Raw genomic sequence first — 26355 nt, 5'->3', positions numbered from 1 at the left:
TCACAAATGATGATCATGTTACTGGTAACACCCATTTCCTGAGGGTCTGCATCAGGCACAGAACTCAGGGCTTAACACATAAGATATAATTTGTTCTTCACAGCAGGCTGAGTCATTTTGCTTGTTCTTCCAGTTAATATCCTAATGTTCAGCAAGCGCCCTAGACGCTCATGGCTTCCAAAGAACCTGCACGTAGTGAGGGCTCCAGATCTGTTTTTTAATGTTTAAATAACAGCTTTAGTAAGGTATAACTTACATAGCAGAACATGTACTCATCTAAAATGTATAGTTCAGTCTTTTTTTTTTTACTATATTCACAGAGTTGTGTAACCATTACCATTCTCCGATTTTAGAAAAATTTCCTCACTCTCAAAAGAAACCCTCTACCCATTGAAGCAGTCACTTCACAGTTCCCCTCATTCTCTCCCAGCCCTAGGCAACCACTAATCTACTATGGACATATGTATTTGGACGTTTCATATGAATGGAATCATATGCATAACAGGTGGCTTTGTGTGATGGGTTTCTTTCACTTAGCATCCATCTGTGTTTATTTTTGAATGAATGTCAATCATCTGAGATGGCAGTATTATGTCTTCCATTTTGAAGATGAGGAAACCAAAGCTGACAGTGTGTGTGTAACGCTCATAGCCATCCCACTTGAAAGTGCTGGGGTTTGCACCCAGGTCTGTGTTGGCTCCGAGGCCATTCTCTTTTCATCTACTTGCTGGCCTCTGATTGGGCCTCTGCATCCTGCTGAACACCATCTAGGTAGAGGAGTGTGTCATGCGAGGTGCGAATGCCCTGGGCCTCAGGCTTGCCCCTCCTCATTGCCGTGGTTGTGGGAGTCTCTCCTCACAGGACTCTGATATGCTCCATCAACCTCAGGAGGAGGATATGGCTTCATGACTATATACCCACTTGGTGGCTTCTGAGCCTTGTGTTGGCCTATCTAGTTCTTCTGCCCATTTCTCAAAGGTCACGACATGAACTGGGAAAATTATAGAAAGGAAAATGAAGGGAGTAGTATGCTTTTTGGGTTCAAAGCCCAGCAATGCAGTCACTTGATGTGATGAAGGAAATGTCATCCTTCTTGCTTCATCTTCAATAGTAGAGTGTAATTAAACACTAAGAAATATAAGATGGCCCCCCTCTCCCAACCCCAGGACGTTTCCTGAGACATGAGATCGAGTATACATTCCTCAGTTGCTGTAGCATGAGGGGTGGTGAGCACAGGTGTGTGTGGAAGGGACAGGCCTAACCCCAGCTGGCGCCTGGGCAGGGATGTGTGACTCCGTTGTACATTCATCAGGGACCTACCTAGTCTGTGATGGTGAGACAGCACATCCTGTGATGTGCTCGTATTCTCTGTTTTCCAAAACCTGCTTCTGTCCTGCTGTTCCCTCATATGCTGTTCTAGAGAAAAGGCCTCATTTCATTATTAAAAATGGAAATGAGCTTTGCATCTTCTACCAAAGAAGGCAAATGACCTTATGTACCTACATGTTTCTCTAGAAACACCATTAGACCTTAGTTTGACTTAAAACTCGTGGGAATTGGTCGTTGAATGAGCCACTTAGCTGAAAGCAGGTGAGAACCCCAGGACTCAGGAAGAAATTACGTGTTTGTTTTGTAGATTTCTCTTACAAGTGGCCTCATTACTGGCCTCGGTTTACGTGAGACTTTCAGCGTCAGCCGTGTATGATGCAGCAGACATGCCCATCCTTATCCCTTTGCTCTTAAAACTTCAGTGCAAGGTGGCTAACTTCCAACTTCCAATTCTTGTCTGTTTTGCCTTTTTCTTGACCGAACCTACTTTGCTCCTCCCATGGAAGGCAGAGATGGCAGGGGAATTAGTGCTCCCCCAGAGCAGCACTCACCCAATGACTGATGGGAGATGGTGTATAAATGCCCCAGTTCTCTCAGCCTTGGGTGGGATAACTCAGGAATATGTTGTGCGTGGAGTCCCAGTTTCCCCAGAGGGAAAAATTCCATTCTCCAGCAGTAATAGCTAGCTTGATATTGTACCTTTTATTGGTTTTCTTGGCTGCCTTCCAATCCTTGTCTTTCTTTTCCACTCCCCTACTGGTGCTTTTTTCATCTCCCAAACAACTACTGTGCTCAAGTCCTTATCTTAAGATCAGCTTCTAGGGGAACCCAAATTGAGACATAAGGTAAAGCTTTATCCTTTCATTGCTTCTCAGCCTGATTCCCAGTCACCTAGCTTTGAGTGAGAGAAGAAGGTACAGTGCCCCAAGATGCTTCCCAGGCAGGCTAAAGGCTCTCAGGGGATACAATCTCTAGCTAATCAGCAGCTTTCTCCCTGAGATATCTTCAGCACAAATCCTGGTGCTGGTGAGTAATCCATAAAGCATGAAAAGAGAGGTTAAGGCTGGATGAGACTCATCTCAGCCTCATCAAACCATTTGTTTCTATAATTCACCCTCTGAGAAGATGGCAAAATGAAGTACAATTGATTCTCGTTATTTGCGGTGGTGATGGTCCAGAACATGGCTGTGATTCCTGAGTTAGCAAATCCCGAACCATTGCTTCTAGGGGGAATCCAGGGTTAGGTTCCCATAAGCCTCTAATCACCACATTTTTGTCAACTGCTCAATACATAACCTTGTTTTTGTGTGTTTCTGTTTAAAGACATCTTATTGAATATATGTTCTCAATTCATTAGTATCAAACTCATGCCACCAGCACTGTGGCTCATGCCTGATGGACCATACCTAGTGTGTGTATTTTCTCCGTAAGGTACCAGACTTGCACTTAGGAACAGTAGATAGCACTTCAGCACTATGCTTGAATGTGATTTTAAACAATGAAATAACTGACAAGAAGCACAAAAATGGGAAAAAACATGGCACTAAATAGACCACGAGGAGGACACTTGCTTACGGTGTGAGAGCCGCCACAAGCAGGCAGCGTGTTGCCCTGCTCGACCTCACCTGGGAACATGCATGTTGAATGATTCAATTTTTTTTGCTGCTCTGCACATATTTGCAAATGACAGTGAAAGTACCCTGAATGTTGAATTTCGGGTTACAGATAAATTTTAGCAAGCAGGAGAATTTGTAAATATAGGATTATGAATGATAAGGGTTGACTCTCTTTGTCACCCCAGAACGTTAGGACTCCATTTCAATTCAGCATGTTTATCAAACACCATGTGCCAGGCTCTGTGATGGATTCTGAGATGACAATTAGATACTCCCTGCCCTTAAGGAGTTTCCAGTCTGGTGGCATAGGGAACTAAAATTATGACACAAGACAGGATACATCCTCCAGACGAGAGATAAACAATTCTATGGGGCTGTGAAAAAGGAAATTGAAAGTACAGATGGAAGGGAAGCTTTAGACAGGTCTTGAGAGATGTTTCCCCTTTTGAGCATTTCATACATCACTGAAGAAAAGGAAACAATTGGTGAGAACAACCTCGTTCCCTCCACCACGTCTGCTGGGCTACCTGCGTCTGTACTCATTGTCCTTTCGTTCCTCTGTAGGGGAAATGTGCCTGCTCCTGAGGCCAACCCCTCCACGTTCTTTTGGTCCTCCTCTCTTCTCCTGAACCATCACTCTCTTCTCTGCTTGAATATTGGTGCCACTGGCGTAAAAAAGTGCTTCAATACCTACCGTCATCCCTTTGAGCCCACATCCCCCCCAGCCACCACCTATTTCCTTTACACCCTTCACAGCAACATTGCTTGAAAGAATTGTCTGGAGTCATGGTCTCCATGTCCTCATCTCACTTTCTTTCTAACCCACCATCACTTCCTTGGGCTGCTCTACACATGATCACCAGGGGCCATTGCATCCCCTTTCTGTTCTTTTATCTTAAGTATCAGTTAGGATGCTTTCAGCTGAATGTTGCAGAATGTCCCATTAAAAAAGGCTTAAACAATAGGGACATTTACTGTTCAGAGAGTTATCTTCTCACTGAACAAGAGGGCTCCTGGGTTGACTCAGCTGGTTTGCAATGCTGTCAAGGACCCAGGTTTGTCCAGCTTCCTGTCCTGCCCCCCTTCATCACAATGGCAAAGGCTCTCCCAATAATGGTAAGAGCTACAGAAGCTCCATCAGGCATTGTGTCATCTAAACACAGGGAGAGACATGAAGTAGCCTTTTTCCTTATACATCTCTTTTAATCATGGAGGATATTTGCCCCCCTAGGAGCCCACAGCATACTTCTTACATCAATCCCCAAAGCATTCACTGTCAAAGGGGGATGGTATTATCATTATTGGTTTGGACCAATAAAGATTTATCTGTTAGCAAGGAAGGGGGAGGGGCTAAGTGAAAGTACTGGGCAGAGCCTGTCACATCTTCCTTGACACCTTGTGGCCATTTTGACATTCGACCACTCCCTCCTTCTGGAAACACTTTACTTCTGTCACTTGCCTTGTGACAGTATTTCCTCTGGGTTTTCCTTCACTCTTTGTGGCTGCTCCTCACTTTCCTATTGGCTGCTTCTCCGGTGCTCTCCCTCTAAACGGCTGAGTGCCCAAGAACTTGGACTTGAGATGTCCCTAGTCTCTGTCTGCGGTTCTCCCTTGGTGGTCTCACAGCCCTGAATGTTTCTCCAGATTTGCACATCCACCTGCCTCCTTGATGTTTCCACTCACACATCTAATGACCCTCTCATATTCCAAAGACTGAAACAGGACTATGGACTTCCCATCCCAAACCTGCTCCTGTCAAAGATTTCGTCACCACAATAAACAGTCCCACCATCCACACAGTTGCTGAAGCAGAAATCTAGGCATGATATGTGAGTCTTTTTTTTTTATTGCCCACTGTCATTTCACATCCATTCATCAGCAAGTCATGTCAACTAGGACATCTGAAACACATCCAGAATCTGTTTGTTTATCTCTTTCTGCTCCCACCCCTCAAGTCCAAAGCATTCTCTCAGCTGGATGACTGACATAGGCTTTTTATTGGTTTTATTGGTCCCTATTTCTACTCCTGCTCTCTATAATTCATCTCCCACAAAACAACCCAAATGATCTTTTAAAAATGTTAAGTCAGATACTGTTATACCCATAGCTTAAAATTCTCGAATAGTGTCCCTTTCCACTTGGCACTAACTTCTAGCTTCTGATGCTGGCCTGGGAAGCCCTATGTGATGGCTGTTGCTTACTTCCTCTTTAAACCTCACCCAGAGTCTAGCCCTCTCTAGACTTATGCCTGTTCCTTGAATAAACCAAGCCCCTCCTTATCTTAGGGCGTTTGTAGGACCGTTTTCTCTCCCTGAATGCTGTGCCATTGGACCTTCATGTGACTGGCTCCTCACCTCTGAAATCTCAGCCCAAATGTCACCTCCTCAGAGATTCTTTTCTAACCACTCTCATGCAGGTTACCCTCTGTCATTGCACACCCTCTGCTTTATGCCCATCCCTCACTGAAAATTTTCTTTTCTGTTTATTAATTTAGTAAGCTGGAGCTAAAAAATTAATAAACCAAAAATGCGAAAATGATATTTTTATGAAGTCAAGGGAGGAGAGAGTTTTAAGAAGGGGAATTTAATTAGCAGCTTTAAATGCTCTACAGAGACCGAAGATGATGATGAGAATGATAATGACAGTGACAACCAGCATTTCTTGTTACTATGAACCTGGCAGGCATTTTGCATACATTATCTTATTTAGTCCTGACAATGTCTCTGTTGTCAGGGAATGTTATGGTTGCCATTTTACAGAGGAGAACATTGAGGCTTATGGAGCTCAGGCACAGTGCCTGGTACGCAGTACCTTGCAATTGGTGTTTGCTATGTGAGTAAATGGATTTCCTCAGGGTCTTGCAGCTGGCAAATGGTAAAGTTGAGAGTCTAACCTCTGTCTGAGTGAAACTAAAGCTTGTGTTTATAACCACTGGACTATATTTCCTCAAATGATCATTGAAATACTGATATGTCCCTTAACAGATTGAGAAAGAGAAGTACAATGTAGGATAGATGATTTCTTATTTATTTAAAAAATATGATAACTAAAATTAATTTTCCGACCAAACACCTTCTGACTTTTGGACGCCACCAAATTCTTTTGAAGGGAGAGTTGAGTTCTATAAACATGTTAGGGATGAACCCAGATTGAGGGTTCTTATTAAAATTCCCTGAGGATGAGTTCTAATGGTAAACCCAGGTTCACTGTGCAGGAAAAGTTAAAACGTGGTCTTTGGGATGCGTGCAGTAAGAACCCCACTGGAATACTGCTGTGGGTAAGCACATTCTAAACCAAGTTCACGTTTGACAAAGTAGGGGAACACCCAGTGTTAGACGTTTTCTGGATACGCTGGGTTTTGGTTTATTCTGTTCTGAGACATGTGCTTGGTGCACATGCGCAACCCGCTTGTAGGCCGACCAAGGCTTCACACAACATTAACGACACAGTCTGTGCCCTCGCCAAGTTCAAAGTCTAATTGGGGTGATGAAACACGTGTAGATGAATGCAAAGTCACAAGTAAAACCCGTTAATGTAATGGATGAGGAATGTGCGGTACAAGATGGATTGGAGTAGGAAATAGAAGAAGCGGATGGTTTTGAACTTCCATTACTCGGGGGAAGGAACGCACATAGATTAGTGGAGAGGAAAGAGGGGTGTGAATATTCTAAGCACAGGGAAGATAGTGTACATTTGCAAGATATACCCAAGTGCCAGAAAGGGCAGAGTCCCCCTCCGGAGGAATCAGAGGGGCTTTTGGAAAAGAGGATTAGAGAAATGAGAACTGTCAGTAGAAGCAGTGAGAGGTGGCTGGTGTTGGGAAGTTCATTGGGGTTTCTGAGACCTGACATGACACGAAGGAACATGTGTAAGGGATAAATCTTTCAGTGGGTGTGAGGCAGTTGGGAGCAAAACCGGATTCAAACTGGAAATACTAGTTAGGACAGGGTTTCTCAACTTCGGCCTTTCCTACGCCACCTTCACTTTTTAATTTTTTGGGGCCATATTTAACTATCAACTGTACCACTACTAATATTTTTCTGTAGTTGACTTCACTTTAAAAAATTTAAATTTAGCTTTGCCTGAAGCAGTAATATCTACCACTATTTAGTTAACATTTTTCTTTAAATTGACCCCCATTTAAAAAAGTAAATAAATTTAGCCTCACCCCAAGCAGTAGTACCTGTGAGATCATAGGTATTCTGTACTAGTTGTATTTTTCCAAGTGCACAATTAAAATAACCTCATGGCCATTAAAAAAGGTTTCGTCTGCACATCACTTACCATCATCTTATGTTACCACCAATGGTTCTTGTGCTACACTTTTGGGAACACTCAGGGCACTGTTACAGCTCTCTAGTTGTGATGGAATTGCATAAGTGGGGTTCAGCCTATGTGTATTAGGTGCTGACTATGTACAAACCCCTGTGCAGGAGGAGATGAAAATGTGAATTACATGCAATCTTTGCCCTTAATGGATTGGACCGAAGCAGGGAGAGAATGGCATCCTGATAAGAAGATGAGATACAGACTTGATGAGTCCAATCCCAGCTGTGTAGAACAGCTTCTAATTATGCCATCTGACATCAGCTCTGTCAACTGGGCAGCTGAGTGAACTGTCACTGTGGAACCAGGGCTGGGCAAGCTCTCTTCAAATCCAGCTCACTTCAGCAGGTATTTTCCTGGCACTACATGATGCTTTTGTGGGTATGAAGGAGAGTACAGTGTTTTAGGGAGGGATAAAGCAGAAACCAAAGGATGGACCAGTGGGAGGTACAGAGTAGGGCAAGGACCTCAGGAGAGATGCAGTCAGTATATGCTTAGTGCTTATGGGAGGAAGTGTTCATAGCCCGCTCTGGGGGACAAGGAAAGACTTTCTGGAAGATACGGCATTTCAGATGGACTTTGAAGGATGAGATGATGTAAAGGGTAGTTTCAGCAGAGAGACGGGTATCAACAAGACACTAAAGAGGGAAACTGCTGAGACTCCTGTTGGGAGAAGAGCAACTTTCCGGGTATCTTCTGGGAGATGAAGGTGGAAAGGAAACTGAGATCTTATGGGCACCTTGGATACTAGGCTGAGCATGGATTTATTTCTGAAGGCTATCAGGAGCCATTGAAGGCTATGACATGTGACAAATTGCACTTTATGAAACAACTAAATGATATGAATCAGAAGGAGGAGTAACTGCAAGCCAGAGACTATTAGGAAGAAACTGCAGTAATTGGGGTGAGAAATAAGGAGGTCCTGACAGAGGTCTGGGCTGGAGGGAACACTGGAGGAGTGAAGAAGAAAGAGCTAGATAGAGGGTCAGTGCAGAGGTCTGGGGATTAGCTGGCAGCAGCACAGTAGAGTCAATCCTTTCCCTTAAATTATTAGGTGGGTGCAAAAGTAATTGTGGTTTTGCAATTTTTAACCTTTTAAACCACAATTACTTTTGCACCAACCTAACACAAGGAGGAGAGTGGTGTCACCCATGAGGTGTGGAATACTGGGGAACGTTGGTTGTATGCCAGGCAAAGAAGATACGATTGTAGTTTTAGCACATATGGGTGAGGGGGAGGAGGTGTCCTGTAGCTAATTCTTCTCTGTGAAAGAATAGAAGCAGTCCATGTTCTATTAATTCCTTTTATTTTGTCTTTAAGTCTACAAAGGATAAATAACGGTACCATTTCTGTGTGGACTTTTCATTCTTGAGCGGCATTTCAGTTGCACTGAAAATGGACATCATTGCTCTTAACTTGTACAAGCGTGACACGTCCTGGGAAACTGCCCACAGTAGTCTGTAAAAAGTCATTTGAGTGACTCGTTTTTATCCATGAAGGTGTCATTTTCCCTGTCCCAAGGGACACTACATGACAGGATTCCTCTATTCCAGTTCCTTGCTTTCCACCTGAAAAGCATCTGACATCCAGTGACTGTGGATGCAATTCTGCCTCTACACAGAGAGATGTCTAATGTGAATAGACTTCAGCAAACAGCAGATGAAGGCTTAACAAGGGCAGAGTCCAGAATTCCGTATTCCAGGGCAGAGCAAAGAGAAGGGTGACCCTCTGATAATGGTGGCACCTGTCACTCGAAATTTTCCCAGAGGACCTTCTAAATTGATGAATCTCCAAAATCCATCTACTTTCATTTAGTCTTTGCTCCTGTAATTCTTGTTCTCTTCTCTATTTTGTATAATGCCTATCTCTGTAGTACCTGGGGGGAAATGTACCAATTTTAAATTGGAATGAATAGGGCAAAGCAACTCTTGGGAGCCACTCTGAGCAGAAAGCAGAGGCTGAATTCTTCCAATTCTTTTGGGGACTGTGACTTATTCGCCTTTATCCCCGTCACCATACAGGGATTGGTTGCATTCCAGGCAGTGGTACAGAAGAAGGGAGAAGGTACTATTAAATGCATCTGTACCTCCAGTTATCTAAGATGGCAATGCTGTGTCCTAGCTGCACCCCAAGGATAATGTCAGATGTGTCTGATAGGCATCTTGCGTTTTATGGTCCCAGATATTGCACACTTAACTGTGTCTATCTTTGAACTGGCCAATAGGTAAACACTAAACTCTTGGAATCTATTACTATATCTAGGTCTCCATTTTGCTGAAGAGGCAACAAACTGTTCGGAGTGAAGTTGATTTTTTAAATGAATTTAAGTGGAAGGTTTGGTGAAATGATGTATTTCACTTTAATTTTTAGCATGATTTCCTATTGCATCAAATTTTCTTTTAAAGTGATAGAACCTCTTAATGCAGCTGTTAGGAAGTGTATTCATTCATGATTATATTTATTCACTTAACAAATATTTATTTACTGTCTGCCAGGGTCTGTGAGGGATTCTTGCAAATAGTATAAGAGCCATGTTTTGTACTTTTTAAATGTTTCTCTAAGAAAAATGCTCTATTGTACTACCTTAATTCTAGGATGTGTTATTTCCATTATATAACGTTTCTGAAATCAGAATGTGTCTTATTATTAATGATATGTATTTGTTAATTGTTTAATGTTCATTTTTTACAGGTACAGAAAAATAATGATACATTTTGTAACTGATGATATATTAGACTTGACAGGCGCTATTTGCACAATCCTCTAATATTATTGGTATCATTCTTTGACCAATATGTGATCCCATTTGGAGATCAGTACTAATGGTGAGCCTCTAGTTTTAGGTGTTCAAGTTGGTCCTGGGATGTCAGAACTTAGATGTGTAAATGTCCAGATTAGGAAAGCGGCCTCAGAAGGTGGATGGAAAGCCAGCAGCTCAAACTGCTCAGACAGTGATGCAGGGTGGAGAGAAATTCTCCGATGTCTCGTGTCTCTGCCACATAAATTCAGTGCGGTATGAGTCTGCTAGACATCAGAACAGAGCAGGATGAATGAGAATAGTCCTTAGGGCTGCAGTGTGGGACATAGAAGACTAGGGTCCATGTGGGACCAGATGATGATAAAGTGAAAAACGAAGTTACCCTGATAGCAGCAACTTTCATTTATCGAGTTCGCTACTATTGTTCATTTCAAACGAATTACCGTGTTTCCCTGAAAGTAAGACCGGGTCTTATATTAATTTTTGCTCCAAAACATGCATTAGGGTTTATGTTCAGGGCATGTCATCCTGAAAAATCATGCTAGGGCTTGTTTTCTGGTTAGGTCTTATTTTTGGGGAAACAGTATTATTTTTAGCTTTGTTGAGGTAAAATTGACAAATAAATTGTAACATGCTTAAAGTGTATAATGTGATGATTTGATATATATACATGTTGTGAACAGATTCCCACCATTGAATTAATTACACATGTACCACCTCACAGTTACCTTTTGTGTGTGTGTGTGAGAACACTTAAGTTCTACTCTCTTAGCAAATTTCGTTTATACAACACAGTGTTATCAACTATGGTCACCAAGCTTTACACTAGATCCTCAGACCTTATTCATCGTATAGCTGAAAGTTTGTACCCTTTTACTAGGCTCTCCATGTTTTTTCCAGCCCCAGCCCCTCACAACTATAATTCTACTGTCTTTCTACGAGTTCAACTCTTTTTCAATAAAGATTCCACATATAAGTGATACCATGTGCTATTTGTCTTTCCCTGTCTGACTTATTTCGCTGAGCATAATGTCCTCCATGTTCCTCCGTGTTTCACAAATGGCAGGATTTTCTTCTCTTTTAAGGCTGAATATTATTCCACTACATATATACACACACACGTATATCATATTTTCTTCATCCATCTGTTGAAGGACTCTTAAATGGTTTCCATAACGTGGCTATTGTGAATAATGCTGCAATGAACATAGGTGCAGATTTGTCTTCAGGATAGTGATTTCATTTCCTTTGGATATATCCCAGAAGTGAAATTGCTGTATTGCATGACAGTTCTATTTTTATGTTCTTGAGAAACCTCCATGCTGTTTTCCATAGTGGCTGTACCAATTTATGTTCCCACCAGCAGGCACAAGGGTTCCCTTTTCTCCACTTCCTTGTTAGCATTTGTTATCTCTAGTCTTTTGGATAATAGCCATGCTAACAGTGTGAGGTGCTACCTCATGGTGGTTTTGAATCAAATGTACTATGTTTAAAATAACAATCTTGCAAGATAGGTGTTCATTGGACGTCCTTGTTATCCTTGTTTCAGGTGTGAAATTGGGGCTCTGAGAGGGTAAGTGACTTATCCAGCATCATTCAGTTAGTAAGTGCTAGAACCAGGATTTAGATTTGGGTTTATGGAGCATCAAAGTCCATGCTGCATGACATCCAAAGTCTCAGAACATGCAGTGACTTTATGTTCAGTCATGAGAGGTCCCAGAAGCCAACCAGAGTCAGACCAGTACACGGATAATTACATGCAGAAGCCTCAGCATCCAAAATTAGGACCACTGAGCAGAATTCCACCAATGTATTGAGTAATTTCCCTGTGTGCTGTAGCCCAGGTACATGGGACTGGACCAGATTGGGAGGGGGGATGCCCTGCAGGCCTAGGAAAGTAGCTAAAAGCCTCGTGAGTTAAGTGCTGAGGTTAAAAAATTTGTGCTTTACTCCAATTAGACCCCCAAAGAGCAGAAGTCAGATTATCACTGAGATTCCAGAACTCAGTGATGGGTATTTTCATAAAGTCCATGATCCCAAGAGGTGCTTGCTATAGGAATAAGCTCACAGCCCGTAGTTGGGAGTTGATGAATAATTTTAATTATGTGTACTAATATTTATAGAGATGTTTTACCTATAGAGATTCCTTTTAGATTTTGATCTTGTGTAGATCTCAAGGAAATTTAAAATGTTTTGGTTCCTTATTTAAAATACAGTGTTATTTTGCTTAGAGTTATTGCATAGCCAAGAAGAGTTTTACAAATTTTATTATAAGGAAGAGTCCAAGCTTTCAAATGCCAAAGGTAGCTCTTCATATCTGAGAACTGGGAAGAATTCTGAGTTGTTCACCTAAGCCTATTTCTAGTTTCTTCTCACAAGGGCGACAGAACAAAGTAGATTTTTATTAATTTAGAGGAACTATCTCCATTGAATGGTCAGAGCAGTCATCTTTGTAATGATGCGTGCAACACAAGCAATATCATCCTCGTCACCACTGTCTTTGTCACCAGTAAGCCTTTGTCAAGTACCTAACTACTCATTGCCTCGTGTGAGGTGTTCCACAAAGAGGCTTGTTCCTGTCTTTTAGAGTTTCTAATACAAGAACAAACAGATGAGGAAACACATATAAGAAATACATCGAAGAGAGTTAGGTACTCTGAATTAGAATATTAATGAATGCACAGTGAGAAATTTATAACCTATACAAGGGTCATAGGTGACTGTATTTAAATGTTTTCTAAAGGTTGAAAGCAACATAATTAATACTCTGAGAAGGGAAGATTGGGACAGTATCCTTGAAGTTGCATGTTAAGTTTAGGTGGAGAAAGAGAAAGCCGGTAATTTTTCAGATCAAGAATTGACCCTAATGGCCACACTGCTGCTGGAACTGGTGCTCTGACGACCAGTTGGAACTTCTGTGGGCCTCTGTCCACGTAGCAGTATGAGGCCATTTGTATGTTAGGATTGACTGAGACCTGAGTTTTATGGGCATGAACACAGCCAATATCTCTATTAGGATGATTTCTATTGCAGATGACAGAGAACCCGGCCCACAGGGGATCCATTCCAAAAGTGAATTATTAATTCTCCTAACTGAATCGTCTAGGCAGAACTCAATCTAGGGCTCAGGACTAAATGCATCTAGGACTGAATATTTCTTCATTTCTTTGTTTTTATTTTTTGCTTTTTGAATTTTTTTATTTTTCAATTACAGTTGACATTCCATATTAGTTTCCGGTGTGCAGCACAGTGGGTAGACATTTATGTAACTTACGAAGTGATACCCAGTAAGTTTAGTACCTACCTAGCACCATAAAAAGTTAATACAATTCTTCATTTCTTGATTTGTCTTCTTTGCATTGTTCTGTCCTTAGGCAAGTTCCTTCTTGGTGGTTCTAAGCTGGCTAACAATGGCTCTAGGGCTTCATCTTTCCAGATTCACGTTCCTCAGGGAAAAATAAATTCTCTAAGGCTCAAACAAAAGTCTTGGGATTGAATTTTCTTGGTCCTCATTGGCCAGTCTAAGGTCAGTTACTCATCCTTTAACCAATCATGGTGTATATGTGGGGGCGGGGTGAGGATTGAATGTGCTGATTGGCTTAGTCTGGGTCACGTGCTTCACTCCTCAAAGTGAAGGCCAGTACAAGAGCTGGGAGTGGGTCTGGAGTGGTTTCCTTAAACAAAATCAAGGTCCTATTGACACAACATGGTTGGTCATGGATGCTGAGAGAATGCATGGGGTAGGGAGACAGGGTGGATGAGAATGGAAGCCCGGATACTCGTTGGGAGGTCATTGATGTCCAAGCAAGGAATTATGGTGATTTGCATAAAGAGAGTGGCAGTTAAGATGGAGAGGGATAGACAGATTTGACTTATGTTTTAGAGATGGAATCCATAGGATTTGCTGATGGACTACATGCTGAGGGTGGTAAGAAAAGAAGAATTAAAAATGACTCCTAGGTTTGTGGACAGAGCACCTTGGGAGAATAGTGGTATCACTTTTTGAGATAGGAAGACTGGAGGGTTTAAATTTTATTTTGTTATTACAATTTTTTAGTTAACTGTGCTATCCTGGTTCTGTGGGATTTACGAATCCTGTCAGATATTTGAGTGGAAATGTCAACAAGACAGTTGGAGATATGAGTCTGGAATTTAGAAGATAGGGCTGGAAATATAAATTCATGGACATATGAATCTGTGAAAAGAAGGGGATGGCTGTAGCAATCTTCGTTTTTTGAAAAACTGTGTAATTCATTTATTAAATGGACTGGACTTGTTGGGAGTGCACAAAGAGAATGGCTTTCTCTTCAGCTGCTACCTTCACACTTGTTCTGTCAGGCCAACGCTGGATGATATCCCAGAAATATCCCACAGTGTTTCCAGGCACTTATAAAATAAAATAAAAATAATTATCTTCAGGTCTTCAAAAGTCCAGTTCAATCTAAACCCAAACAACTTCTAATCCAATTCACAGCTTTCCTTTCCCTGTAGGTCAGGCCTGGCCTGAGACGCCACAGACCAGCAGTGGGAAAGAAGGTTTTGTTTGCTCTCTTTCTCTCCATGTCCAAATTCCTTTTCTGCTTGATTTGTGGCTTCTGGCTCCTCCAGAGTAGGTGGCAGGCAGAGGATGATAAGAAGGCAAAAAACATTTTATTTAGCTGTTGCCCTTTGTGGTTCTCTCTAGCCGTGGAATACCCTCTGTCTCACAGGCATTCAAGAGCTTTTTGAGTTCTTGGCGACTCCTGTGAAGACCTCCAAATGTTCCTGTTGCAAACATGGGTGATGGCCTCCCTGGCTGGTCTCTTACACGCCACCCCCATCCCCATGTATGCCCTCAGTACACTCTGGGCTTTCAATACTCAAGTAGATAGACTTCTTAGGGAAGGCCTTTTTCTGAAAGCTCTAACCTGGCTACCCCCCACCCCATCTCCGAGTCCATTTGGCCCATGAGAAACCATTGTTCATCCTGTGCTGCCAAACTCAGGAAGAGCAGACCACTCCCTGCTGCTCTCTGTTCTTAAGCAGCCATTATAAGCCAAACTCGGCAATCCACGTCTGAGTTTCCCAGGGCTATCTCATCGCACACCTCCAGGGGGCAGCATTCACATGCTTCTGGAGTTGTGCAGTTAATGTAGCAGCCCTGAATGCTAGCAAGTCTCTCATACTCTTATCAGGAACAGTGCAAAGCAGACCTATGAAATTTGAAGCTCAGGAAGCACCCAGCTAGGGGTCGAAGATGCCACCAGAACCCTCTTCTGCCAGCCACTGTGATTCTCTGAGCAGTTCTCTTGTTACCCCTTTGCCACAGTGCTTGCCAATGCTATATTTTTTTCTTCTAAGAGATGCTGTTTCTCCAGTGAATTCTCTTCTATGGGTTGGAGGCGGCAATCTTAGCAATTTCTGCACTGATTAAAAAACAAAAAAGCTGAGTCTACCGCTCTGGGGCCTCAGTTTAAACCCTGAGACAGGTGGAGAAGCCCCACTTAACATGGCATTGTGGCAGAGAAACCGTTTCTTCACATAAAACCTCTCAGGGAAGTCCAATATATAAATCAGACAGACATGGTGCTATGTAGTGGACATGGGCAGGGGCTCGAGGCTGGTTCCTGTGCACAGTGTGAAAACCATTGTGCCTGGGACAGTCAGCGTGGTATCCATGACAAGGAGTTTCCTACTCTGCACAGTTCTGCAGTGGTTGGCCTGTTCATGACTTCATGGTGAAAACAACCATTTATGCAAGTCGGAAATGAAAACCACCCCAGTGCTGCCCATTTTGGCTGCAGAGAATGGCCCGTTAGGCCACAATAGTGGACCCTTCTCAGTGCACAGCTCAGCCAGGTGAATCCCGGCCTCCCTGCTCTCTGGACACTGAACTAGAAGCTTCTGGTGAACACTGTGCTTCGGTACAGACTTTCTTGGTGGGGATTGTTTTTGTGAATGTAAAGATCTGCCTCTCCCTCTGGAAACAGCAACTGCACAACTGTAGAAATGATTTTGTTCTTTTCTTGGGCCTTTCGCTTAGTGTTTCGTTCCTGGGAGGAAAATCAGCAAGAATTTTCCATTAGGGTTTTTGTGTAGAGGTTTTCTTCTTTGCACATAATAGAGTGCTTTGGAGGTCAGTCCCATTCCTTCTGTCATTCCTCTGATGTAGGACAAATGACCTAACTTCCCTGGGCGTCAGTTTCTCCAACCATAAAACTGGGGCAAGAGTGGAACCTCTGTCCTGGTCTGTTGTGAGGCTGGCACAGAGCAAGCACCCAGCACGTATCACTGACTGTACTGGTTTCCTATCGCTGCTGGAGCAAATGACCACAAACTGGATGGCTTAAAACAACGGAGATTTAGTACCATATCATTCTGCTGGTCAGATGTCCAAAATGGCTTTTATGGGGCCCAAATCAAGGTGTTAGCAGGCCTGCAGTCCTGCTGGAGGCTCTAGTGGGGAATCCTTTCCTCACCTTTTCTAGCTGCTAGGAGCTGCCCCAGTTCCTTTGCTGCGTCACGCTGATCTTTGCTTTAATTTTCACATCCTCTTCTCTATCTCTGACCCTCCTGCCTTCCTCTTACAAGGATCCTTGTGATAATATTGGGCCTTTTCAGAAAATACAGGATAATCTCTCCATATCAACACCCTTAACTTAGTCACACCTGCAAAGTCCCTTTGTCCTGTAATGTAATATTTTCACAGGTTCCAGGATTAGGACATGAGCATCTTCAGGGGACCATTATTCTGTCTATAACACCGGATTATTTAAAAATGATCTCTTCAGTATCTACAGTGTGCCAGACCTTCTGCTTAGTGCTGGGCATAAAAAAATGAGTAAGATACAATGCTTATACCAAAATAGATAACTGATGATGATGATATTGATGATAATCATCGTAGCTGACATTTGTTGCGTATTTACTATATGCCAGGTCTATAAGTGAATTATCTTGCTCAAAAGTCTCATTATAGCATTAAGGGAAAGTATTGTTCCCATTTTAAGGATTCGAACACTGAGGCTTAGAGAGCACAAGTACTTTTTCCTAAAGCTACATAGCTAATGACAGGCCCACTGGTCTGTCTTGTTGTAAGCTCATACAGTTAGATACTGCACTCTCTACTGCCAGGGAGGCTGGATGGTTATACATAGTTCCTCTGGCTCTTGTCCTATTAGCATATGTAAATAAAGTTTGACCAGCTTCAGTGGAGCAGATCACCCAGTGGCTGCGATTCAGAGCCAGAGGGTAGACTCCTAGGGGAGGCAAATGCGACATCTCTCCATCCCTACCATGGTCCAAAGCTACAAGTTCATGGCCCTGACTGTTAGGTAAATGTGTCTTGTCTTCAAAAGAACCTAATAACATGTGTTAATAATCCCAGTAAAATGGTCTCTTCCCAAGTCGTGGTGCTAATGGGGTCCTGCTTGAACCTGAGGCAGTGGGTGGAAAGGAAAAAATGTGCCCAGTGGAACTGTTCTTTAGTGATTAATGTAGAAGCTACCCGGTGATTTTAAAGGGCAAAGGAAGGTACATTCCGTGAGTCTGAAGGAAAGCATTTGGACACCGAAGGCCACCTTATTCTTGATTTTTGCCAGAATTTCCTTCAGTGGAAATGGACATTTTACGTGATGGGTAAAGGTAAGAGGAAAGTGAGCCTCCCAATGGAGTGGTGTGACAAGAACACCAACCCAGCGGCTGGCTGTGAGGATGGCTGGCATCAGCTCACCTGGGACATGTGAGATGATGGGAGGATAAAGAGAGAAGGGAGAGGGTTACGAGGGTCCACCAGACTTTGGGATGGGGCTGAGGGAAATAGAAAGTGCTGATGCGTCTGCTGCTCTAAGCAGAGTAGGTACCACATGTACCTCCTGCTGTGGGGCAGGCTGTTGGGGGTGGGGTTTGCATTTCTACCTTCTTGTTTCCTCCTCAGACAACTCTCTCCCCCTGTTTTGGTTACACTTTTGAGCTCAGGGGACATTACTTTTTAGACGCGTTCACAGGTTGGCTAATAGAAAAATGCTTGTTAAATTATGGCAGGTATAATTACAGCATCTATACATTCTTTTTTTTTTTAAGATCATAATTATTATTGAGTAATTATTTTGAGTAATTATTTTTCAATAATGCTGAGTGATTAAATGCATACTATGTAGGGTTTAATTTTTGGATTTCACGTGTATAAAATCACAAACTAGAAAAATTCAGTGTCTGTCTTTCCCTCTCTCTCTCTCCCTCCTCTCTCTCTCTCTCTCTCTCCTCCCCCATGTCTTCCTCTCTCTCCCTCCCTGGCCCCTTCTCTTTTCCTTTTTTTCACTACCTACTGTGGGATAAATATTGGGCTCAGAACTTGGGGTACAAAGATGAATAATTACTAGTCCTGACTGCCAGGGATTTATAGTCCAGTAAAAGAATTGATTCATTTTATCCAGCAGATGTTTATTGAGCATGTATGATGTAACAGACACTAATCTAGGGGCTGGGATGGTGCAATGAACAAAACAGACCAAATCTTAGACTCCTTTGGGGGAGACACACAATAAATAGCAAATACAGAATACAACTTCAGCTCGCGATACAGGTTCAGCTGTGAAGAAAATAAATCCAGACCATGGGCTAGAGTGTGGCTGGAGTGGGGTTGGCCTTTTTGCCATGGGTTGGTGAGGCAGGAAGGCCTCTCTGAGGAGGTAACATTGAGTAGTGTTCTCTGCATTGAGTGGAAGTGACCCTGCCAGGGTCTGGACAAGAATGTTCTAGCGAGAGGGCACAGAAATGTGAAGTCCTGGTGGTAGGAGCGAACTTGGGAAAAACTGGAAGACCAGTGTGGGGGAAGGGGGTTGAGGTAGGAGATGAAGCTGGAGAGACGGGCAGTGGCCAAAATGGGGAGAGCTGAGGGAGAGTGTTTGGACACTCTTTGGGGTGTAATGGGAATTATCTGGAGGGGTTTAAGGAAGGAAGTGGTGGGTTTGAATTTATATTTTGGAAAGAAGTCACCCTGGCTGCTGTTGGCGAAAGGGTGGAGCAGGGTGAGGAGTGGAAGGCTGGCTGGATTGGGACGGTCGGTGGGGTGGGGTGGGGAGTGGTGGACATCAGGATACGTTTGGAAGGGAGAGTTGGCCTGATTGGCTGACAGAGCCAGTGGTGCAGAGGGGAACCACAAAGGAGTCAGGACTTTTTGGCTGAGCTTCTGGGTGAAGAGCAGTGCCGCTAACTGTGAAGAGGCAGATTTAAGGTGTGTGAATGAGTGAAAACAAGGTTTCTTGTTAAATCATGCTCTGGTTAAATTTGAGAAGTGAAATGGACATCTAAGTGGAGATCCAGAGGAGACAGTTAAATCCACAAGTTCTGGAAGAAAGGTCAGGGCTAGGGATAAAAATGTAGACGTCAACAGTCTGATGACTGAGTTAAACAAAATGTGTACATTTGGCTCTAAAGGGCATCATTTGACTCTCGGAGGGGCGTAACCTCTGCTTTAGAAAATGTGGCACCCTAAATTGTAATGTCGATGTTGGGAAAGAAAGGAATCAATACTCACTGAGGGTCGACTGCGTGCCAAGCACTAGGCCAGCTGCTTGCCATGTATTATTTGCCATGGGGCGTAAAGCTTGAGAAGCACTCGTAGTACGCTGCATATGACTACCTGCTCTGGGACTGGATTGCTGGATTCCAATCCCAGCCCTGCCCTTTTACTAGTGGTGTGTTCTTGGGAGAGTTAATTTAGCCCTTTTGTGCTTTGTTTGCTTATCTGCAGAATGGGGCAATACTACTACCTACCTCAGAGAGCTATTTTGACATTTAAATGGGTTAATACATGTAAAGTACTTGGAATAGCACTTGGCACTTAATGAGCACTCAATAAATGGCAGTGATTTCAATTGTTACCATTATATTTCCTCTGTATGATGCTCCTCAACAGATGGAAGATCAAGGTGTGTTATAATAAGAGTGTTATTTTAGAATCTTGATTCAAGTTGTTGATTAGTTGATATATAGAATGCTTGGCTTCTGTTCTTGGTTCTTGCCATGATACAATTTTATGAGCACTTCTACTAGAACATACATTAAAACCTGTTTCTGTTCCTATTGCTGTTAAATCACCCCAGCTTATTGGCGCAAAACAAGCATTTATTGTGCTCATAGATTCTGTGGTGTAGGAATGCAGACAGGACTCAGCAGGGACGGCTTGTCTCTGCTCCTCCATGTCTGGGGCTGCACTTAGGAAATTTGAAGGCTACAGTTGTTGACAGGGCGGGGTGTGGGGGAGTGGGGCTGGAATCACCTCAAGGCATCTTTGGCTGTTGGCTCAAATGCCTCCATATGACCACTCCATGGGATCTCGTGGCCTAATTTGGGCTTTCTCACAGCATGACAGCTGGGTTCCAAGAGTGAGTGTCTCAAGAGAGCCAGGAAGAAATGGTGCCATCTTTTATGACAGCTTAGGAGGTCACATAGTGTCACTTCTGCCTTAGTCACAGCCTGTCCAGATTCAACGAGAAGGAGCAGATATTTCACCTTCTCATAAAACGAATATCAAAGTCACATAGTGAGAACAGCATATGAGGCGGGAGAGGTTGTGACCAATTTTAGAAAAATATAGTCCGCCATGAGGCTTAACCAGGAGGCCTTTTATGAGGTAATTGGCTTAAAGGAGACAATACACTTCTAAATTTTGAACAGGCTCTGAAATCAGGGTGTCTCTCTCTCTCTCTCTTTTTATTAAAGGACTTGACTGCTCTTGACTTAAGTTGTATCAGAGTTCAAAGGTTGACTCATTAGAACTGGTAAGTGCTCATTCATTTAAGAAACACTGATGGAATAATGACTGTGCAAGACCTGTGCTAATTGCTGTGGGAACAAATTGAGATACCACAAGAAGTCAACAAGCTGAAAGGTGAAGACCAATACAGTGGACTCACAATTAACTGGTCTCTGGAGAGGAAGAAGGCCATTGACAATCCCTAATGATAATTACAATAAAACTAGTCAAAACAAGACACAAAATGAGTTTAATGGAAACTCATTTAGTTAGCATTGCATTCAACATTCAGAAACACATTTCCTGTTCTATAGACTTTATTACTTAATTATTATTCAAATTATTAAATGCTTACTGTAGTCGCTCACTAGACTAAGCACTCTATGCGTGTGTCATTTAACTTGCAGTGTAATCCAGTGAGGCAGATGATTACATCCATTTTATAGATAAAGGAGAGAGTAGTAGAGAGCTTAGGTAACACAGGCTGGCATTTGTTCCCAGGTCTTCTGCTCCCACAGTGAATGCTGAAGCTGACAGGGCTAGTTAGTGCAAAGCTGGGACTAGACTTCAAGTTCTGGATTTTCTCTTTGGTGTTCTTTCCTCCAGACTCATTTCCAACTGTGTTCCATGAAGCTTTCGGGTCCCAAGGGGGTCTTGGGACCCAATGCAGGGATTGAAGGGGAGACAAAGCTCATATGATTCTGGGTCTCTGTGCTGAATTCCAACCGTATAGCTTTGAGATATATTATATATTATATTACACTATATTATATATTTATATCATATCATTTTATATTTGTATGGTATATAGTAATGCAGAATATGATATACAATAATATATTAATATCTTTAGCATTTATTATATAAAGAGATGATGGATTCTTTAATAGAATTGTAATATTGTAATATTATATTGTAATATTCTAATGTTATATTTGTAATTTAAAATATTATCATTGTCATAATGCAATATCCAATATCCAAGAACAGTGTGGAATAGATCAGAGGTGTTCAGGCTTTTAGAACAAAATCCTTCCTTCAAATAGAATTTAACCTCTATATCTGTATAATTTCTACTTCTAGTTTGGATCTTATTCAATTCAATTGAATTTCCACTTAAAATGAAAACTTGTAGGACAAAACCCTTCCATTTGAAGGAAGGTTGAGTTTGATTTAGATCTTATGTATGTTACATTTTCCTTCCTGACTCCTTCCTTTACATGGAATCAGGGTTCCTATGTCTGGGTTTGGGTCTGTATCTGTGTCTATCTCGATATCTATGTCTATAATTTTCACTTAAAGCTTGAATTTTATTCAAGTCAATGGAATTTTCACTTAAAATTCAAACTTTTAGAACAAAACTCTTTCCTTTGAAGGCAAGGTTTTGTTCTAAAAGTTTGAACACCTCTGGTCTAGTCCACACTGCTCTTGGATATTTTTAGTTTAAAGATGTGGTCTGTTAGCAGTATGACTGTCATTATTCCAATGTCGGGCTCAAGACCTCAGTCACTAGCTAAAGACTTTTCTGCTGGCAAAATCTTCATTACCATCTGCGGGAGGAAATAACCTTTAAAGTGCTCATGGAAGCACAAATCCATAAAACTGATAGTCATAGAAAGGGGAGAAAGAGTTTATTCCCTTTTTTTAAAGTTCAATTTGATTTAGATCTTGTGTCTGTAAGGTTGACGGGAATGAGTGTGGCAATGGGGAGACCTGTGAGGAGGTTGTGACTGAAGTCTAGAGAGACATGTCGCCTACACCGATGGTGGGGCAGGGAGATGCAGGGCAAGGCTCATTTCTAGGTCTATTCTGGACATAGCAATGGCAGAACTATGGGGGACGCAGGAGGAGCAGGGAGGTAGGAAAGTGAGGCTGGCTCTCAGGGCTGGCCATTCGGCTTGAGCCTGGGAAAGGAGCCTTCTTTTTTGGCTGGGTCAGCAGTCAAGTGCCATTTGGACTTGCCAAGTCCGAGACACAGTGGAGATCCCCCAGTGAAATGGAAATGGTAATGTATACCTGGCTTGCCAAAAAAATGTATATACATGACTTGTATTCATCTTGTTATTGGTATACATTGAGTATTACCATTTTAATCCAGTTTTTTCCTTTCTTAAAATGTGTATACGTTTTTTTGGCACCTTCTGTATGAAGCTGAAGGTCAGAAGACTTTTTTTTTTTTAGGAGTTGAAGTTTATTCTTGGAAAAAGCCAAGTCCCACTCTTTCCCCACAGTCCCGGCAGATTTTCCCAGGAGGCTCTGCGCCTCCAAATTGTCATCGCTCTTTTCTGACCCCGCTTCCACCCACACCCATTTGATGTCACTGGCTGAGGGGCTTTTCCAGGTACTGCACCAAGGCTGGCCTTGGCCTTGAGCATTCCAAAACCCACGGTGTACTTGGCATACACGCACAGTGGAAGGCTGGCCCCTTGGGGGATGGCTGCACAGGCCTCCATGCAGTCCATGAGGATAAGTTTGAGACTGTCTTCATTAAATGCTTGCTTCCCCTCTGGTCATAGGTGGCCCAGATGTTATTGGGGATGGCCTTGGGGATCCAGGCATCTGTACCCCTGTAACCTGAGTAGCCAGCAGAGCTCCCTAGTTCAGCAGCAGGGTGCACTGCACCCCTGCAGTGTTGGCCTGACTTAGCATCTGGGTCAGAGCCTTGGGACAGGACGCAGCAAGCCTGCTGCTCCCAGGGCATCCAGGTCCTCGAGGTGCCTCCCACTGGACTCTGCCTGCTGCTTCCCTGGGCATAAAGATTTGAGAGTCATCAGCAAGTGGATGGCATTTAAAACCATGGCCCTGGAAGTGATCACTGAGGGAGAGAATTTCAGTCCAATATTTGGGGATTTTTAGGAAGAGGAATCTGCAGAGTGGATTTTAAAAGGTCTCTCCAGAGAGAGTGGAGGAACATCTTGAGAGTTTGGTGTCACAGAGGCCAAAAGCAGGAGCACTTTCAGAAGGAACAAGGCCTTCTGGGTGGAATGCTGCTGAGTCGCCAAGTCAGATGTGGCCATGATGGTGTCCACTGGACTTGGCAACGTGGAGGGAGTGGAGATCCTGTGAAGGGCAGTTTGTGTGGGTGCCAGACATGGAAGCCCAGTTGCTTTTATACCGTTTATGATATGTGTCACCCAGTATAGTACTTAGCTACAATTTTGGCAGGTTGTATTGGGTGGTTGGTGGTTGTGTTTGCCCTGTCTTCCTGGCTTAGGGGTGCCAGATAAAATACAGGACACCTAGTTAAATTTGAATTTCAGAAAAAAATTTCTTTAAGTATAAGTATGCCCCAAATATTGCATGGGACACACTTATCCTAAAAAAACACAACACAAAACTGTTTTTTAAATCTGAAATTCAAATTTAATTGGATGTCCTCTGGTTTTTTGTTGTTTTTTTCTCTGAGTCTGGCAGTGAACATTTAATTGCACACTTTAAAATGGTTTCAATGGTGAATTTTATGTTACATGAATTTTACCACACTCACAAATCTCGCAACCCTACCCTAACTAGACTATCACGTAGAAGCTTCTGGGTTGAACCACCAGGGACAATAATGAAAGCCAACCTTGAGTGACATTATTTCTGGGGATAGTTAATGCTTCTATTAAGTTCCTTTAGAGCACCTCACAAGGTGCTGAGCACATAGTAGGCACTCATCAAATATTTCTTTGATATAAACTGCTTTATGTGCTGTGGGGAAAATTAGCTGGCAGTGATACTTGAATGGAAAGAAACTAGCCTGTACCTTTGATACTAGTTAGAGCGCTCCAAAGAATGGGCCTCACATGGACATTCTGAGTGAATTAAGTGGTGTGGTACTTTTGACTGTGCTGGAGGAACCAAGTGCTTACTCCATGATGGACCTATTTTAGCTCTGTGGCTGTGGAGAAAATGGCTTTGCTGAATTCGGCACATCCCAGTAATAGCAACTTAAATGCAGCCGGCTTCTGAGGGGCCATGAAAAATCTTTAAATGGCAGGGAGCTCTTGGAAATACCCACAAATTCCAAGACAACAAGTCTGAGTCATTTGCTTTTTAATTGGTCGTATCAATTTCTGTGCCTACCTTTCTCGTCCTTTCTGTGAGGGGCAGGAGACATAACCACAAGACTGTATTTCCAGTGACCTCTTCAGAGGCAGTTTCAAAGCAGTTACATACAGGTTGAATCTGAAGTGTATGAAGAATTAAATATCAGCTAGGATTTTCTGTGAAGATGCGATTCGGTGGTTAAAACCGGAGAACCCAAAGATTAGATTTAACTATCTATGAAAATGGTTTTTTCTCTTGTGGTTTCCCCCCTGAGCTTTGCTATTTACAAGAATCTTGCATCCACTGTTAACACTTGTTTATGTGGCAAGATGAATGCATTACTTGCATTCTACACCAATTTATTGAGCCCTACTATGTACTAGTATTCAATATCTAATTTGACCAAATTAGGTTTTCAAATAATGTCCCATGATTCTTAGCACTGAGAAGTTCCTTGAAAGGAAATATGTTTATGGTGGCTGTTTAATTGTGACTAACCCATCACATAGAAGGGTTTAGTTAGTTTGCCTGGCAAACAGATCCAGGTCTGAGAGTGGTCGAGGAAGAGCGAGTTAATGATTGAACATGACACTGAAACAAACTTCTGTACACCCTTGCTTTATGACCTGTTTCTTGGGGTTCAGCTTAAGGACTAGCATAGCAGCTTGGCAGATTTCCAGGTGATCCACAGACAGATCTGTTTGCCCTTTGAGATTTTGGGGGTATTCTCTAGATCCTTGAGAGCTGGGTCTTTTCTGAACTCCATGGGAGTGGAGGTGAAGGCAACCTGGCCCCCGGTTCATCCATCCTTTTACCTCCGTGAACTCGGATAGCAAGGTTCTGCTCCATCACCTTCGTGCCCCCTGGAGCCTGAAGCACAATAGGCAATGACAAGTATTTGTCGAATCCATTGTGTGAGCATTAATTGAGCTCCATGGACGATTCAGAAACTGAAGGGTCCATGTTCCAGGGGCATCTAGAGGAATTCACCTTCTAGCAGGAACAACTAGTGAGAACATATAGCAGATATTTGGGGGTTAGAGTGAGGTGTTGATTTAGCCAGAAGGCCCAGCCTACATCCAGCAGTTCTCCAGTGTGGACAATTCTCCCGGAGGCTGGCTCACCCTAGGATTCCCCTGGCAGCACTGACTCTTGCCTTCATCAGACCCCCTTTTATCACCCAGACTTAGGTATTGCTGGAAACACACCACACTGGTTTATTGAAGCTTCCTTTCCCCGCCTTTTTAGATCCACCCCCTACTACTTTTTAGTAAGTCTGTTGACTCCTTGAAGACTTCACTAATTAGAGCTATTAAGAATATTGCAAAACACTTCTCAATCTTCCGAGGATTGAGCTTGTACGGTCTCTGCGTCATTGTCTCCCACCCTCACGAGGAATAACGTGGGTATTCTTTTCCCTCTTATGCTCACCTCTTCCTCTCACCGGCGCTCCCTGCCAGCCTCTGAGAGCTGCCTTCGCAGGAAGTCACAGAAATGCTGCTGATGTCAGCAAGGCTGATGCTGCATTAGAGGAGCCGCTGTGGAGGGAAGAGCCA

General features: G+C 42.9%; 1 protein-coding gene and 1 pseudogene across 7 annotated transcripts in view; one reads left to right on the top strand and one right to left on the bottom strand.

Moving 5' to 3' along the window:
* Window positions 1-26355, top strand: part of KCNK10 (potassium two pore domain channel subfamily K member 10) — a 134766-nt gene that overhangs the window by 19312 nt on the left and 89099 nt on the right. The window lies entirely within an intron of this gene.
* LOC148758707 (ragulator complex protein LAMTOR2 pseudogene) lies at window positions 23085-23889 on the bottom strand (annotated as a pseudogene).

Source organism: Rhinolophus sinicus, chromosome 3 (assembly GCF_057876585.1).
Source record: "Rhinolophus sinicus isolate RSI-liver-muscle chromosome 3, RSI-T2T, whole genome shotgun sequence".
NCBI classification, from domain to species: domain Eukaryota; kingdom Metazoa; phylum Chordata; class Mammalia; order Chiroptera; family Rhinolophidae; genus Rhinolophus; species Rhinolophus sinicus.
The sequence above is the reverse complement of the archived record's forward strand: the minus strand, read 5'-3'. Positions and strand labels throughout refer to the sequence as shown.